The following is a 15,834-nucleotide window of genomic DNA, read 5'->3' on the forward strand; positions in this document are numbered from 1 at the left end:
GAATCAATCTACCTAAGATCCATATATGCAACTCTTGGACATATACCCAAAGGATGCTCCATCCTACCACATGGGCACTTTCTCAACCTTGTTCATTGCAGCTTTATTCAAAATAGCCAGAAAATGAAAACAACCAAGATGTCTCTCAACTGAAAGGGAGATAAACAACATGAGGTGCCTTTACACAATGGAGTGTTACTCGGTTATTAAAAAGTTACATTATGAAATTTGTGGGCAAATGGATGGAAGTAGAAAAATCATCCTGAGTTATGTAACACAGAGACAGAAAGATAAGTATGGTATATATTTACTTATAAGGGGATATTAGCCATTAATTACAGATTACCACCCTAAAATTGGTAGACCTAGAGATTTTAGGTAAAGGGGAAGAATCTTGGGGATGTAGTGATCTTTCTGAGAGTGGGAAATGGAATAGAACTTTAAGGGCAAACTGGGGGCAGGTGGGGATGGTGTCAAGGGGAGATTAGGTGGGGGCTGAGATGGGGTAGAGGGAGGCAGTATGACAGGAAATGACTGCAATTAGGGGAGTATTTGGGGATGGTGTGGAAAACTCATAGAGTAGAAACTTTCTGGAATCAATGAAAGTGATAATAATGAGGACTCCTAGTAATAAGAGATATGGAGTCTCAACTAGCTATGGCTATAGTTAGGTAAGACTTACAGTGGATGGACTAGGTTGCATTCTATTGAGCTGTTGTCCTAGCAGGATTTATGGATGTCCCCTAAAACAGCCAGACTGTTGGTAAGATAAAAGTTTGCTTTCTACAAACTGATACCGAGGTACCATTGCCAAGGACAACTCATACACAGCTATTTTAACGTGGAGGGGTCTAGCTAGTGATTATATGAAGTCCTCACTCTTAAGTTCTAGATTCTTTGGCCTGGGAAAGCAATTTGCAAGCTACCAAAAGAGAAACATGGATACCAGTAAGTCCAGCCACGAAATCTTTGACCTACAATCTGTCCTGTTTAGAAAATATGCTAGGAAAATTATGGCATAGAACTTGTGGGAGAAACTAACCTGACCTAAGACCCTCTCCACAAGAAGGAATCCATACCTGACACTGCTTGGGTTACCAAGAATCAGAAACTAGGTCAGTGGTTCTTAACCTTACTAATATTGCAACCTATCAATACAGTTCTTCATGTTGTGGTGACCCCCAACCATAATATTATTTTCTTTGCTACTTCATAACTTTAATTTTTTCATTGTAAACATCTGTGTTTTTTGATAGTCTTAAGAGACCCCTGTAAAAGATCCATTCAACTACCAAATGAGTCATGACACAAACCACAGGTTCAGAACCACTGGATTAGATCACCCAGAGACCTAGAATAAAACCAAAAATGATTTGCTTAAGAACTATATATCAATAACTTGATTCCTTATGATATTCTACTATACTCTAGATCAGTGCCTACCCAGTCATCATCAGAGAGAACCCTACCAGCAGCAGATGGGAATAGATGCAGAGACTCACAGCCCAATATTATGTGTAGAGAAAGAATCTAAATTGGAAGTCTCATCAAAACCTTTGCACAGAGCTCAGGGAATTCCCCAGAACAGGAGGTAAAAATATTGCAAGAGCCAAAAGGGATAGAGGACACCAGAAGAACAAGACCCTCTGAATCAACTAAGCAAGGTGAATATGAGTTCACCGAGACTGAAGCAGCAAGCACAGTATCTACATGGGTGTGCACCAGATTCTCTACATATAGATATATAGATATAGATATATAGATATAGATATATAGATATAGATATATAGATATATATGTTATATCCATTAGCTTTATGGGACTTCTGACTGTGAGAACAAGTGGGTCTCTGACTCTTCTTCCTACTCTTGGGTCCCTTTTCCTCCTATTGGGTTGCTGTGTTCAACTTCAATATGATAGATTTTGCTTAATCTTACTATATTCTCTTTATCATATTTGGTTACCTCTTAGAAGCCTGTTCTCTTCTAATGATGGACAGAAAGGAAGTGAATCTGGAGGAAAGGGGAGGTGGAGAGAAACTGGTAAGAGTACAGGGAAGGAAAACTGTATCAGGATATATTGTATGAGGGAAGAGTCTATTTTCAATAAAAGGAAAAAAAATATTCAACAGAATGAAATTTGTAAACTGAAAAGTATTAAGTAAAACAAAGGTCATTTGCAATGGATTGCTGTCACAGTGAAAACTGCTAGATCTGGGTCTCAGTGTCACATGATTTTGCAAGGGTGGATACTCAGCACTTAGAGACATAAGAGGAATCTCAATGAAAGGAAGCCTGTTTGCTTTGCCACTCTTACCATTTGTTCATGGTCTGCTGATATGGTCAGAAGACGGCTGAAGAAAGAACACACTGCCACTATGATTTTTTTTTCACCTTACTTGAATATGTGAAAGATTCTTTTGTAATGAACAGTGTTACAATTTGAATTGACATATTCCCCAAAATTTGTATTTTGACCAAAGTAAGCCATTAGGGAAGGGAACTTTAAAAGGTATAGCCAGAAACCTGAATTTAGTTTTTCTGTTTCCTTGTCCACCATGATGTTTGAAGCCTTTACTGTATGCCTCTGCCACTGTGAACTCTGCTATGCCTGACCCCCCAACCCCACAAGGCACTAAAAGCATGTATAGCTATAAGTTGAAACTACTCTGTCCTCCCATAACTAATTTCTGCCAAACATTCTGCCATAATCTTACAAAAGTAACTAACAAAAAAAAGTTTGTATTTAGTGAAACAGTATCCTCATACATCTATTTACATATATAGCCTTTAGTGAAGAGAGATGACACAATGTTTGGTTTGGAGTCTTTACCACTTTACTGCTTTGTTTCAGAGATGTGTGAATGAAGCTGGCAGAGCACATAGCATGAGTTTGTAAAATCTTCTAATTACCTGCTACTCCACTGCTGTGTGTCAAGGTCTCCTCAGCACTAACAGTAAAGCCAGTAATTGGCAGTCAATACTAACTTACTCATGTCATGTCAGAGGGACCACCATCCAACTTGGCAAAGAAACACTGTTCTTGCCGGGATGTTTTGTCCTGTAACCTTAGGAATCTGGGTTTTTCTTTACTGTTCAGTAGAATAGAAAGACGAGATACATTGCTCCTCCAATTATAGCAGTGGTTCTCAACCTTCATAGTGTTGAGAACCTTTAATATAGTTCCTCATGTTGGGGTGACCACCCCCCACACCATAAAATAATTTGTTGCTAATTTATAACTGTAATTTTGCTACTGTTATAAATCATAATGTAAATATCTGACCCAAGGGGTTATGACCCACAAGTTGAGAACCACTGAATTATAGGGCAGCTAACTAATATGCAATGTCTTTTTCATTCTGTAGGTGAAAATTTCTATCCTGCAAGCCACTCCTAAGCAGTCACACAGAGGCTTAATATTAATATAAATTCTTGGTCAATAGTGCAGGCTTGTTACTAGCTAACTCTTGCATTCTAAATTAACCAGTATTTCTTTTTTTAATTTATTTATTTATTTATTAAAGATTTCTGTCTCTTCCCCACCGCCAGTATTTCTTATCTATGTTTTGCATGTGACTTGATAACTTTTCTCCATACAGCATGCCCATCTTGCTTCCCTTTGCACCTGCTAACAAGTCCCAGATTCTGCTTTTCTCTTTCCCAGAATTCTAAGTTTGACTCTCCTGCCTAATCTCATCCAGCTACTGGCCTGTCAGCTTCTTTATTAAACCATTCACAATAGATAAACTCACATAATGAAATGAATATTCCACATTATTCTGCCTTTCAGAGTTCTCACTGGCCACCTCTGGGACATTTCCAAGAACTATAGTAGTCCTTAGGAGAGCACATTGGGGGGGGGGGGATTGAATGTGACATCTTATTTGTATAAAAATTTCAAAAAAAAATTGAATATAAAGGTTGTTTTTTATTTTTCTTTTTTTATTAATTTATTTATTTATTAAAGATTTCTGTCTCTTCCCCACCACCGCCTCCCATTCCCTTCCCCCTCCCCCAATCAAGTCCCCCTCCCTCCTCAGCCCAAAGAGCAATCCATTTTAATTTCCCCATTCCCAACTACAATCAACTTTCACAAAGCTCATGAATCAGGGTTTCTATTGCTGTGATGAAACACCTCAACCAAAAGCAATTGGGTATAAATGAGTTTATTTGGCTTACACTTTCACATCTTAATCCCTCATTGAAGGAAGTCAGGACAGGAAGTCAAGCAGGGCAGAAACCTGATGCAGAGGTTATGGAGGGGTGCTGCTTACTGGCTTGCTCATTGTGGCCTGCTCAGTCTAGGGGTAGCACCATACACAATGGGCTAAGTTTTCTTCTCACTAATCATTAAGAAAATTCCCTACAGTCAGATCTTATGGAGTCAGTTTCTTGGTTGAGAATCCCTCCTCTTCAATAACTCCAGTGTCAAGTTGACATAAAATTAGCCAGTACAGTTCATTAAATAAAAATACACAGGAGTCAATGAAGTACACTTTTAATAATGAGACAGAGGGGGTGAAGAGATGGATCATTGGCTAAAGTGTTCACTGCATAACATCAGAACCTGAGTTTAGATCCCCAGTGCCTACAGAAAAGCCAGCTGAAGAATATGCCTGTCATACCAGAGTTGGTGGGACAAATCTGAGGGTATTCACTAAATAGCCAGTGATTTCTGGGCTCACTGAAAGACCCTGTCTTCAAAGGTAAGATGAAGTATAAAAGAGGACAATCGATGTTGACATTAGGCTTCCATATATGCACACATGGGTGAGAGCAACTGCACATACATGTGTACACACATGTATACATCAATCCCCAAGAGACACATACACATATGAGGAGAGGAAGAAAGAGAGGGAGGATGGCAGAGAAAGAGAGAGAGAGAGGAAGGGAAGAAAAAAGGGAGGGAGGGAGAAAGAGAGAGACAGCTTCTCTTAACAACATGCTACAAAGCTAGAAATGTTTTTACAAAGAGGAAGTAATCAAAAATTATATATTATTTCTGTAGCAGATGAATCCGAATTCATGAGAATCTCAGTAACTTTTAAATTTGAAAACCATCTCTGCAAAATCTAAAATTTAACAAACTGGAAATGTGAGTGCTGGTAAAATTAACACCTCACAAGGTTAAGAGATGCCAGTTTGTTAATCAGGGAGCTACAGGTGTTTTGCCTTATCATGGGATCAGAATTTGTGCTAATTCAAACCTAACACCGGCTAAGGTGTTTGGAAATAAGTTGGAGATTTAGATACTGTGGCCCCAGATCCGTTATAATTACCTGGGTAAGTCTGCTTAGGTTGCAAAGTGACCAGATAATGCAAAAATGTCCTTTAGGTACTGTGAGCGTTGAGAGAACACCTGGCTGTAACCCATAGATATGTGAATCTGGAGAAAGCGTAAATGTTCAGGGCAGGAGAAGTGTTCAACATTTGGTTAGCATCTGGTTCTGTGCGTGTGGCTGAGCTGCCAGGAAAAAATGCTAAAAGAGAATGAAAAAAAAAAAACTCAGAATGAAAGAAACTCTCGGGAGACTGACATATCAAAGAGGCAGGCAGCAGGCAGCATCAGGTATCTATAAATGCAGATGAGTAAAGAGTAGCAAGTGAGTGACAAGAAAATGATAGTTGGTTTATCATATTGTCCAAGAGGAGGTCAATCGATAGAAAGTCAAGGACTTGCCCTTGAATAGTTGTCTGTCTCCAAGATGACCATTTTCAGAGAGAAAGGTGAATGGAAAAAGGATCATACTGATCAGACAAGGATTGTTCGATAATGAAATGTAAACTTTAATGAAAATAAAGCATTTTAGCTGACTTTTCCATTCTGTTCAATCTTCCATGAAGGATCTGGCACGAGACAGATATTTATTTGTAATCCTCTTTCCTCCGTGGAGTTGGGACATCTCTGTCCCTTCTGGAGAGCTGCTCTGGGCAAAACTCTTATGAAAAGCTGCCAGTTTCCTAGGGAAAGCTTGGTGACTTTGCCTGCATGCAACATAGTGGTGGCACTGTATTAAGCAATTATTCTGGGTTCTGCTGTGGCTGACCCAGCCAGCGCACCAGGGAGGGCTTGATACTCCTGTCCCAGATGGGCTTAGGAAAGCATCACACCATGGACAAGGCTGTGCTCAGATAATTTCACCAAGTTGTGACAGGCCATCCATTTTAAGTGCAAATGTTAGGATAAAAGAAACACATTGCTTAACAGCTGTAGGTTTAAGAGATGGTGGTTGTCAATCATGCTTTCTCATAGGGAGAAGACACTTTTAATTAGCTGGCTTGGGAAAATAACCAAAGGAAGACAGTGTTCTTAGACTGGGAAATTAGAATTGGGTAGTGTCAAAATTATGCTGTTTTTTTTCCTTGGTAATGCTAACCACCTGTGTAGAATCAGCCACTATTCTATGCTCACTGTCTTAGTCTCAAAGGTCTTGTTCCTATGTGGAGATGTGATCCCTAACACTATCCCCTGATCCCAGCACTCAATCTCTTCTCTCAATGCAAATAGCCTGTGAGTCTCCTTGTTCTTGTTGGTTTTTCTGTTGCTGTGATAAAAATGCCATGACAAAATCAACTTAGAAGAGGAAAGGGTTGGCTTGACTGACACAGGGAACAGTGCACCACAGAGGAAAGGAAGAGTGGGGGCTGAGGCAAGAACTGAAGCAGAGGCTGTGAAGAAGCATCCATTTTAGCTTGCTTTCATGGGCAACCCAGGACCACCTGCCAAGAGATGGTAGTGGGCTGGACCCTCCCATGTCAATCATTAATCAAGAAAATCATCCACAAGCATTCCCCAAGTTCAATCTGATGGAGGCAATGCCTCATTTGAGGTTCCCTCTTTCCCAGACGACTTTAATTTGTGTCACATTGACAAAAACTAGATAGTTAAAGCTCCCGAGGGACTTCTGACTGCAATCCCTGTAACCTTCTAGGAAGGTGGCCTTCAGAATAAACAAGTGAGCAGTCTGTATCATTTCCTTAAAAGGAAGAGTTTAAAGTGGGTTGGGCTCTCCAGTCTGCTAAATATTTCAACAAATAGCATTAATATTAATAAATCTGATTAAATATCATTAATAAGATAAAATAAATAAAACTAATCCCTTTAACCATGATTCAGTGGACGATACACTTACCTTATTTTATTTTATTTTTTTTTAATTTTTTTTTATTGAGAATAAGAAAAAAAAGTTTCCGCGTCCTCCCAGCCTCCCTCTCTAATCCAAAGAGCATTCATGGTTCCCTGCCCTGTGGAAAGTCCAAGGTCCTCCCCCCTCCGTCCATGTTGTTTACTTACCTTATTTTAGATACAGCACTGCTGAGTCTCAGATGCACAACTTGCTTTTACCTGTTATATCCAATTTGAAACAAAGCTTAAATTTACATTCATGTCTATCTTGCTGGATTGTACTCTACAATGTGATGCCACAGTTTGCTGAATCACTGGCTGTTCTCCCAGAATGTTTTTATTTAGACATATACTTAAACAGTATCCTCTGTAGGAAAACTGGTGTGATTTCCGGTCCTTTGTATCATTATAAGACTATTATCGCTACCAGGCAGTATTTTTTTTTTAAATCTAGAATGAAGATTCTTTCAAAGTAACTCTTTGCAACTCTTGATGGGTAAAAGGGAGGGTGGCCCCTCGGAGTCGGTACAGGACACACCCAGACACCAACTTCTCAGAACAAGGCCATTTTTTACCCCAGAACAGCTAGCAGCGGCAACAGCGGGGTGAGTTTTAAGGAGGGAAGGGGGGAAGTCTGTGCCAGGAAAAGTTGGTAAATCCTGATTAGACAAAAAATAAATTTTGATTGTTGAACCTTTGTGTTTTGTCTCGGGAATGAGTCAGTGGCCAAATAAGGGAATGTACATTGAGGGCTAGACCTGGGAATGTAATTTATTGGTTTTTAGCGAGGGAGAGAGAATAGTAAAGGGCAAAACCTGTTGGTGCCGTGTTTGCCATGGTTGAGCCTATTAGAGAGCCCTTCGCTGGGAATATAAATTGGAACAACTCCTATGGAATTCAATATGGAGGTGGCTTAAAAATTAAGATGGAACTATCATATAACCCAAACATACCACCCCTGCCATATTCCCAAAAGACTCTATTACAGATAGCTTTGTATGAGAATTTGGGTTCCTATTACTATTGTAAAAATTAAAATTATTGTAAAAATAAACTTAATGACTTAAAGTCAGGCCAACTTATTTTTTTTTATTCTAGTATAAGTTGGAAGTCCTAGGTGAGTTTTATTGGGCTAAGGACAGTGTCGTCCAGTCTGGGATTTCAGGATGCCTAGAGGAGAATCCCATTTAGTGTCTTTTCCAGGTTTTAAATGCAAATTGTATCCCTGGGTTCATGGTCTCTCTATCTAGAAGGCCAGCTTAGAAGCATATCTAATCCATTTCCTACTGAGACAGTTCTGCCTCTTACTGGTGAAGAGGCTTATGGTTAGAATGGGCCCACTGAGATAGTCCATAGTAAAGTTTCCATTTCAAAATCATTAACTCAACCACACATGAAAAATTCTACTTTCTGTGTAACAGAATATAACTTGGAGAATTTGTCCATGGACATTTTTGAGGGTCCATTTTCCTTCCTAGCAGAAGAGCAGGTGTGAAAATCCTAACTTAATTGAGAGTCAAGCCAATACATTACTGTCTCTGTAAGTCACACTTATAAAAGCTTTGCTGCTCACTTGGCATTATTTTGTATGCTATGAATACCCAGTGTGTCACGAAGGCTGCCCTCTATGTCTTCTCAACTGATGTAGCCTTTATAGCCTATAGAATTCATACCTTACCAGGTAGTCCCGCAGTCTATTTTTATAGTTATATTTTATTTATGCTTTAATAAATATGGCTTGCCTAAAGACCAGAGGGTAAAACTAAGCTACTAGAGGCCAGGCAGTGGTGTCACACACCTTTAATTCCAGTACTAGGGAGCCATCACCTTCAATTCCAGCACTAAAGGGGAATTTAAGACAGGAGGAGACAGAGGGTCGGGGCTCAGTCTGCCGTAACCCAGCTTTGGTAGAGGTAAGACTTCTCTAGTGGCTTGGATGTTTTGCTTTTCTGATCTTCAGCTTGAACCCCAATATCTGTTTCTGGGTTTTTATTATTCATGCTACACTATTTATCTAAAAAGTCCCAACCATTTTGCTTCCTATGTCAGATCTGGATAAATGTCCCTTTGTTCCCCACATTTTAGTCTCTTTTTTCTAATGATAACGTTTATGCTGCCTTGGAGAATGATATTTGGAAGGGATATTGGGACCTTGGAATAAAAACAAAATTATCGCTGCTCATTGGCATTGAATTATGTCCAGGCCCTGCCAAATTGGAGTCATTTGTTATGTTTTTTTTAAATAAAAATGTAGAAATTATTGTCTCTCTTCTTTGTCTTTAATATCAATAGATTTATCTTCATTGTCTTCACAGACTCTATATTTTCAATGTCTTTACTGGTCCTTGATCCTTTTCATTTTGTTCTAATCTTTTTACTTCAGCACAGTGTCCTTTCCAGGCATGTATATTAAATTTCCAGACGAATACCAAATATGTCATTAACCCTTGCCAAAGTGTGCGGCTATGTACCTAAACAACAAGACCACGTAGCAAAAGAAGGCACCACAAATTAGGAGACATTATCAACCAAAATTCAAGTTTTTGTAACAAACATGAGCATGGTTTTGGCCCAATAAACAACCAACCTCTGATTCATATGCTTGATTGTATTTAACCTTAATCAGGCTTAAAACAAACACAAATTTCCAAGTGTGAATTCATAGCCTTCCCTACCAATAAGATTCCACCTAATCTCCCCACTACCTGATCCTCCACTTCCAACATTATGTGCCTCCAGTCTACCCTTAAAATCTATTTTTTTTCTCTCTCCCATATGTAGCCCCTAGAGGCCTCCTCTTTATCCAACCTCTCTAGATCTACTAAGCGTATCTTGATAATTATTTACTTAATGGCTAATATTCCCTTATAAGTGATTACATACCATATTTAGCTTTTTAGCTTTTTCTTTACCTCACTCAGGATGAGTTTTCTAGTTCCATCCATTTGTCTGCAAAGTTCATGATGTCATTTTTTTCAAAAACTAACTAATACTCCAACGTGTAAATGCACTACATATTGTTTATCCATTCTTCAGCTGGGAGACATCTTGGTTGTTTTTCATTTTCTAGCTATTTTGAATAAAGCTACAGTGAATATATTTGAGCAAGTGTCCTTGTGGTAGAATCAAGTATCCTTTGGGTATGTGCCCACAAGTGGTACAGATGGATCTTGAGGTAGATGGATTCTCAACTCTCCAAAGAATTGCCATATCTTTTTCAAAGTGGCTGTACAAGTTTGAACTCCCATCAGCAATGAAGAGTGTTCCCCTTGATCCACATCTTCTCCAGCATAATCTGTCACTTGTATTACTGATCTTCGCCACCGGACAAGTGTACGATGGAATCTCAAAGTAGTTTTGATTTGCGTTTCCCTGTTAACTAAGGATATTAAACATTTCTTTAAGTATTTCCTAAACATGTAAGTTTCTCTAGTAAGAATTCTCTATTTAGGTCTGTAACCCATTTCTTAAGTGGATTGTTTGGGGGGGGGGGTTGATATCTAGTTTACTGAGTTATTTATGTAATTTGGATATTAGTCTTCTATCAGACACGACTTTGATTAAAAAATTTTTTTCTCATTCCATAGGCTGCAGCTTTGTCTGATTGATAGTGTCCTTTGCCTTACACAAAGTTTTTAGTTTCATGAGGTTTCATTTATTAATTGTTGATCTTGGTACCTTCACAATTGGTGTTCTATTCAGAAAGTTGTTTCCTGCGTCAATGTATTCAAGACTCTTCCCCACTTTTCTTCTTTCAGATTCAGGGTATCTGGTTTTATGGTGAAGTCTTTCATCCACTTGGACTTGAGTTTAAAAGTGAGGGTGATAAGTATGGGTCCATTTGGATTCTTCTCCATGGAAATACCCAATTTGATCAGTACTTTTTGCTGAATATTCTGTCTTCCCCCCTCCCCAGTGCATATTTCTGGATTATTTATTAGAATAAAAAACAGATTTCCATATATATTTGGATTTATATCTGACTCTTCAATTCTATTCCATTGATCAAACTGCCTGTTTTTATACCAATTCCATGCAGTTTTGTGACTATACCTCCGTAGTATACCTTGAATTCAATAATGGTGATACTTCTGACAGTTCTTTATCATTAGTCAGGATTGTTATAACTATTCTGAGTATTTTGTTTTGTTTAGTTTTTTTCATATGAAGTTCAGTATTGATCTTTCAAGGTATGTAAGGAATTGTTGGAATTTTGATGGGGATTTCATTGAAAATGTAGATTGCTTTTGGTAGGATGGCAAGCTCTACTATGTTAATCCTACCAATTTATGAGCATGTGAGATGTTTCTATATTCTGATTTCTTCAGTTTCTTTCTTCAAAGACTCAACATTTTTATTTTATGAGTCTTCACATGCTTGGTTAGAGTTACCTCAAAATATTTTATATAACTTGAGGCTATTATGAAAGGTGTTATTTCCCTGATTTCTTTCTCAGTTCATTTGTCATTTGTATATAGGAGGGTTAGTGATGTAGAAATAACCAGGCTAGCTAAAGGATAAAACAATTAGATTTTTATTTATTAAAAGGGAAAAAACTCACAAATCAGGAAATGAGAAGTCCAAGTTCTGCTGGTGCCGCAGGAATCACCCAAAGAGAGAGCACCTGGGAAGTGTCACGCCTTAACTTAGATTCACCTCTTAAAGATAATTGGCTAACAAGGTTTTCCCCATCATAGTGACTTTTCTTTTTAGTTAATTTTGTTTCAGCCACATTTTGGAAAATGTTTTTCAGCTGAAGGTGTTCCCTGGTAAAATTTTAGGGTCATATATGTATAATATCATACCATCTCCAAATAACAATATTCTGACTTCTTCCTTTCAAAACTGTAGCCTAGACCACTTTCAGTTGTCTTATTGTTCTACCTAAAACATCAGGGATTATATTGAATAGATATGGAAAGAGTAGACAATCCTGTCTTGTTCCTGATTTTAGTGGAACTGCTTTGAGTTTCTCTTCATTTAGGTCAATGTTGGCTATAGGCTTATTGTAAACTGTCTTTTTATGTTAGGTATGTCCCATGTATCCCTAATCTCTCTAGAACTTTTATCATGAATGGATGTCACATTTTGTCAAAGCCTTTCTACATCTAATCATAGGATCATGTGGTTTCTTTTTTTTTTTCCTTTTAGTTTATGTGGTGGATGACATTTGCTTATATTAATGTATTGAACCAGCCCTGCATCTACAGAATGAAGCCTACTTGATCATGCATGGTACATGATATTTTTGATGTGTCCTTGGGTTCAGTTTGCAAGTATTTTATTAAGCATCTTTTTTAAGTTTATAAAGGAAATTGGTCTGTAATTATCTTTCTTTGTTTAGTCTTTATGTGGTTTGAGTATCAGGGAAACTCATAAAGTGAGTTGAGCACTGTTCCTCCTGTTTCTATTTTGTATAATAATTTGGAAAGTATAGACATTTATTCTTCTTTGAAAGTCTGGTAGAATTCTGTACTAAAGCCCATCTGGCCCTGGGTTCGTTTTGATTGGGAGTTTTTTAATGATTGCTTATATTTCATTAGTGTTATCTATTTAACTTCTTTATCTGTTCTTGAATTAACTTTGGTAAGTGGTATCTATCAATAAACTTATCCATTTCTATTAGATTTTCCAATTTGATGCAGTACATGTTTTTTACAGAATATCCTCTGAATTTCCTTTTAGACCAGTCTTCATTGTGTCCCATATATTTGGGTATGCTCTATATTCATTTTCATTGAATTTTTAAAAGTCTTTAATTTCTTTCTTTATTTCTCTTGACCCATTTTTTCTCACTCAGCAGAGTTGTGAGTTTGTAAGCTTTCTGTTGTTTCTTATATCCAACTTTAACCCATGGTGATCTGATAGGAAGTAGGAAGTTATTTCAATTTTCTTGTACCTGTTGATACTTTCTTTGTGAAATTGTATGTAGGCAGTTTTGGAAAAAAGTTCCATGAGGTGCAGAAGAGAAGGTATACTGTTTTATGTTTAAAGGAAATGTTCTGTAAATTCTGTTAGGTCTATTTGCTTTATAGCCTCCGTTTTATCCAGTATTTCTTTTTTGAGTTTTTGTCTGGATTAACTTTTCATTGGTGAGCGTGCAGTACTGAAGCTTCCCACTTACAGTGTTTGAGAGTCAATATGCAATTTTTGCTATAGTATTGTATCTTTTACAAACTTGAGTGTTCTTGGGTTTGGGGCATAGATGTGAAGAATTGAAATGGTAGATTTTTCCCCTGGATATTTTATGCAGCGTCCTTCTCTATCTCTTTGGATTAGATTTGGTTTGAAAGCACTTGGTTAGATATTAAATTGGGTATGACAAGGTTATTACTTAGGTCCATTTACATAGAATATCTTTTCCCAATCTTTTACTTTGATGTAATGTCTGTTCTTGGTGTTGAGATATATTTCTTGGATTTCAGCAGAAGAATGGATCATGATTTTATTCATTCTGTTAATCTGTGTCCTTTAAATGGAAAGTTGAGACTATTGATACTGAGATATATCAATGGCCAATGATTATTGATTCCTGTTATTTTATTTTTGGTGGTGGTGGTGGCAGTCTTTGTGGTTGTAGTATTGTTGGTGGTGGTGGTGGCGGTGGTGGTGGTGATGGTGATGGTCATGCTGGTGTGTGTGTGTGTTCCTTTTTTTGATTTTGCTGTTGTGAGATTATTTATTCCTTGTGTTTTCTTGGATGTAATTAACTACTGTAGATTGCAGTTTTCTTTCTTTAGGGCTGTATTTGCATATATATATATATATTATATATATATATGACTTCAACTTGGAATATCTTATTTTCCCCAACTATGGTGATTGAAAGTTTTGCTGGGTATATTAGTCGAGACTGGCATCTGTGATCTATTAGAGTGTGTAGCATATCTGTCTTGGCCCCTCTGGCTTCTAAAGTCTCTTTTGCATTATCAGATGTACTAACAGATCTCTCTATATATATGTATACACATATATAGAGAGAGAGAGAGAGAGAGAGAGAGAGAGAGAGAGAGAGAAAGATTACTTTTTTTTATCTTGCTGCTTTAATATACTTTCTTTGTCTTGTACTTTTAATGTTTTGATTATCATGTGCCAAGGGGACTTTCTTTTCTGGTTTAATATACTTGGTGTTCTGTGTGCTTATTGTACCTTTATAGGCATCTCGTTCTTTAGGTTAGGGACATTTTCTTCTATGATTTTGTTTCAAACATTTCCCAAGCCTTTGGTCTTAGTTTCTTTTCCTTTCTTTATAACTATTATTCTTAGGTTTTGTCTTTTTTATGGTGCCCCAGATTCCTTGGGAGTTTAGTGTCAGGAGTTTTTTAGATTTAACATTTTCTTTGACTGATGTTATCTGTTTCTTCTATTGTGATCTTCAGTGCCTCAGATTTTAAATTTGTTCTCTTGCATATTGCTGGTGAATCTTGCCTCTATAGCTCCTGTTAGGATTCCTAAACTTTTCTTTTACAGAATTCCCTCAATTTAGGTTTTCTTTATTGAGTCTATTTCCAATTTCATGTCTTGAACAGTTTTATTTGTTTCTTTTAATTGCTTTTATTTTCCTTTAAATATATTTATCATATTCATAAATGCTGATAAATTCTTTTTGTGATTCAGTTATGTTGGAATACTTCATAGGATAGGTGGGCTTTAGTGAAGACGTATTTCTTTGGCTGTTTTTAATTGTGTTTTTCTACTGGTGTCTAGGCATCTAGATTTGGGATGATTATAGGTCTAGATTTTGATTTCTGCATTTATCTTTGTTAAGTGGGTGTTTTATTCTTTGGTTTCCTTTTCCTCTCTGGATATCTAGAGAGTGTGATGGTTGGGGATTCCCTGTTTTCCTGACCTGTTCAGCAGATGTATTCATCAGTAATGCCTGCTGGTATTTGAGTCTGGAATGCTGTGATGAATTGGAGGAAGGAATGTTGGAGGAGAAAGTCTTTATCATCCTTTGGTGATGGGGCCAAAGAAGAAGAGGAGACCATAGAAGGTTTTCAACTATAGAGCAGGGGATGAGATAGGGGATTGGATCTCAGTAGCAGTAGGAGAGGTGATGGTTTGCCTTCGTCCTATTTATTTCTCTGGGAAGAGTGGCTCTTAGGTTGGCAGGAAGCACTTGCTGGAGGTGGGGGCTGGGATAGAGCTACAAGTGGGAGGGGGCAGTTAGGAAGTGATAGTCTGTTGGATCCACAGGAGGTGTGCACTTGGAGGGGGCTGCAGCTGGCACTCTGCTGCAAAGTTAGGGGCAGGACTGGAGGGCTGGGTTTGGGAAAACAGAGTTGGAGCTGTCTTTTTGTGAGTGTATGTTTACCCTCACAATTCACGTGCCATCTCCATTTGAAATCTTTTCTAACACTGCCCTACCATTCCTTTACTGCATTATTTCTGCTCAAAATCTCTTTAAAACAGCAACATAAGTCTGCCAATTGACCTTTCCCAGGAAATTCTTTGATCATAGCCCATACTCCACCATCTAGACACAGGTGACCTAAAAGAATAACAGAATACCTCCCAGGAAACCTCATTTAGGTGGCAGTATCCTGTGAGTTAGAACCATTGCCTAGGGATGCTATGAACACTTTCCAGCAGTCAGTACATGCTATTTCTCCCATTGCTATACCACCTCCCATACCATAAAGAGAGTCACCAGGTAAGTAATTCAAAGCTCTTAGAATTTCAGTCCTTGTGACCTGGGTAGCT

At 37.9% G+C, this 15,834-nt stretch overlaps 1 long non-coding RNA gene across 2 annotated transcripts in view; it reads right to left on the reverse strand.

The window, feature by feature from the left end:
* The window catches only part of LOC126500570 (uncharacterized), a 107,311-nt gene that overhangs the window by 58,625 nt on the left and 32,852 nt on the right, over window positions 1–15,834 (reverse strand). Inside the window, exon 2 of one of the 2 annotated variants that reach the window (XR_007591379.1) lies at window positions 7,300–7,350. The exons of the other annotated variant lie outside the window; for it this stretch is intronic. This is a non-coding gene — a long non-coding RNA (uncharacterized lncRNA). The remainder of the gene's footprint in view (window positions 1–7,299; window positions 7,351–15,834) is intronic. 2 annotated transcript variants of the gene reach the window in all.

This window comes from Alexandromys fortis, unplaced genomic scaffold (genome assembly GCF_014885135.2).
Source record: "Alexandromys fortis isolate MF-2015 unplaced genomic scaffold, M_Fortis_MF-2015_v1.1 scaffold_46, whole genome shotgun sequence".
NCBI lineage: Eukaryota > Metazoa > Chordata > Mammalia > Rodentia > Cricetidae > Alexandromys > Alexandromys fortis.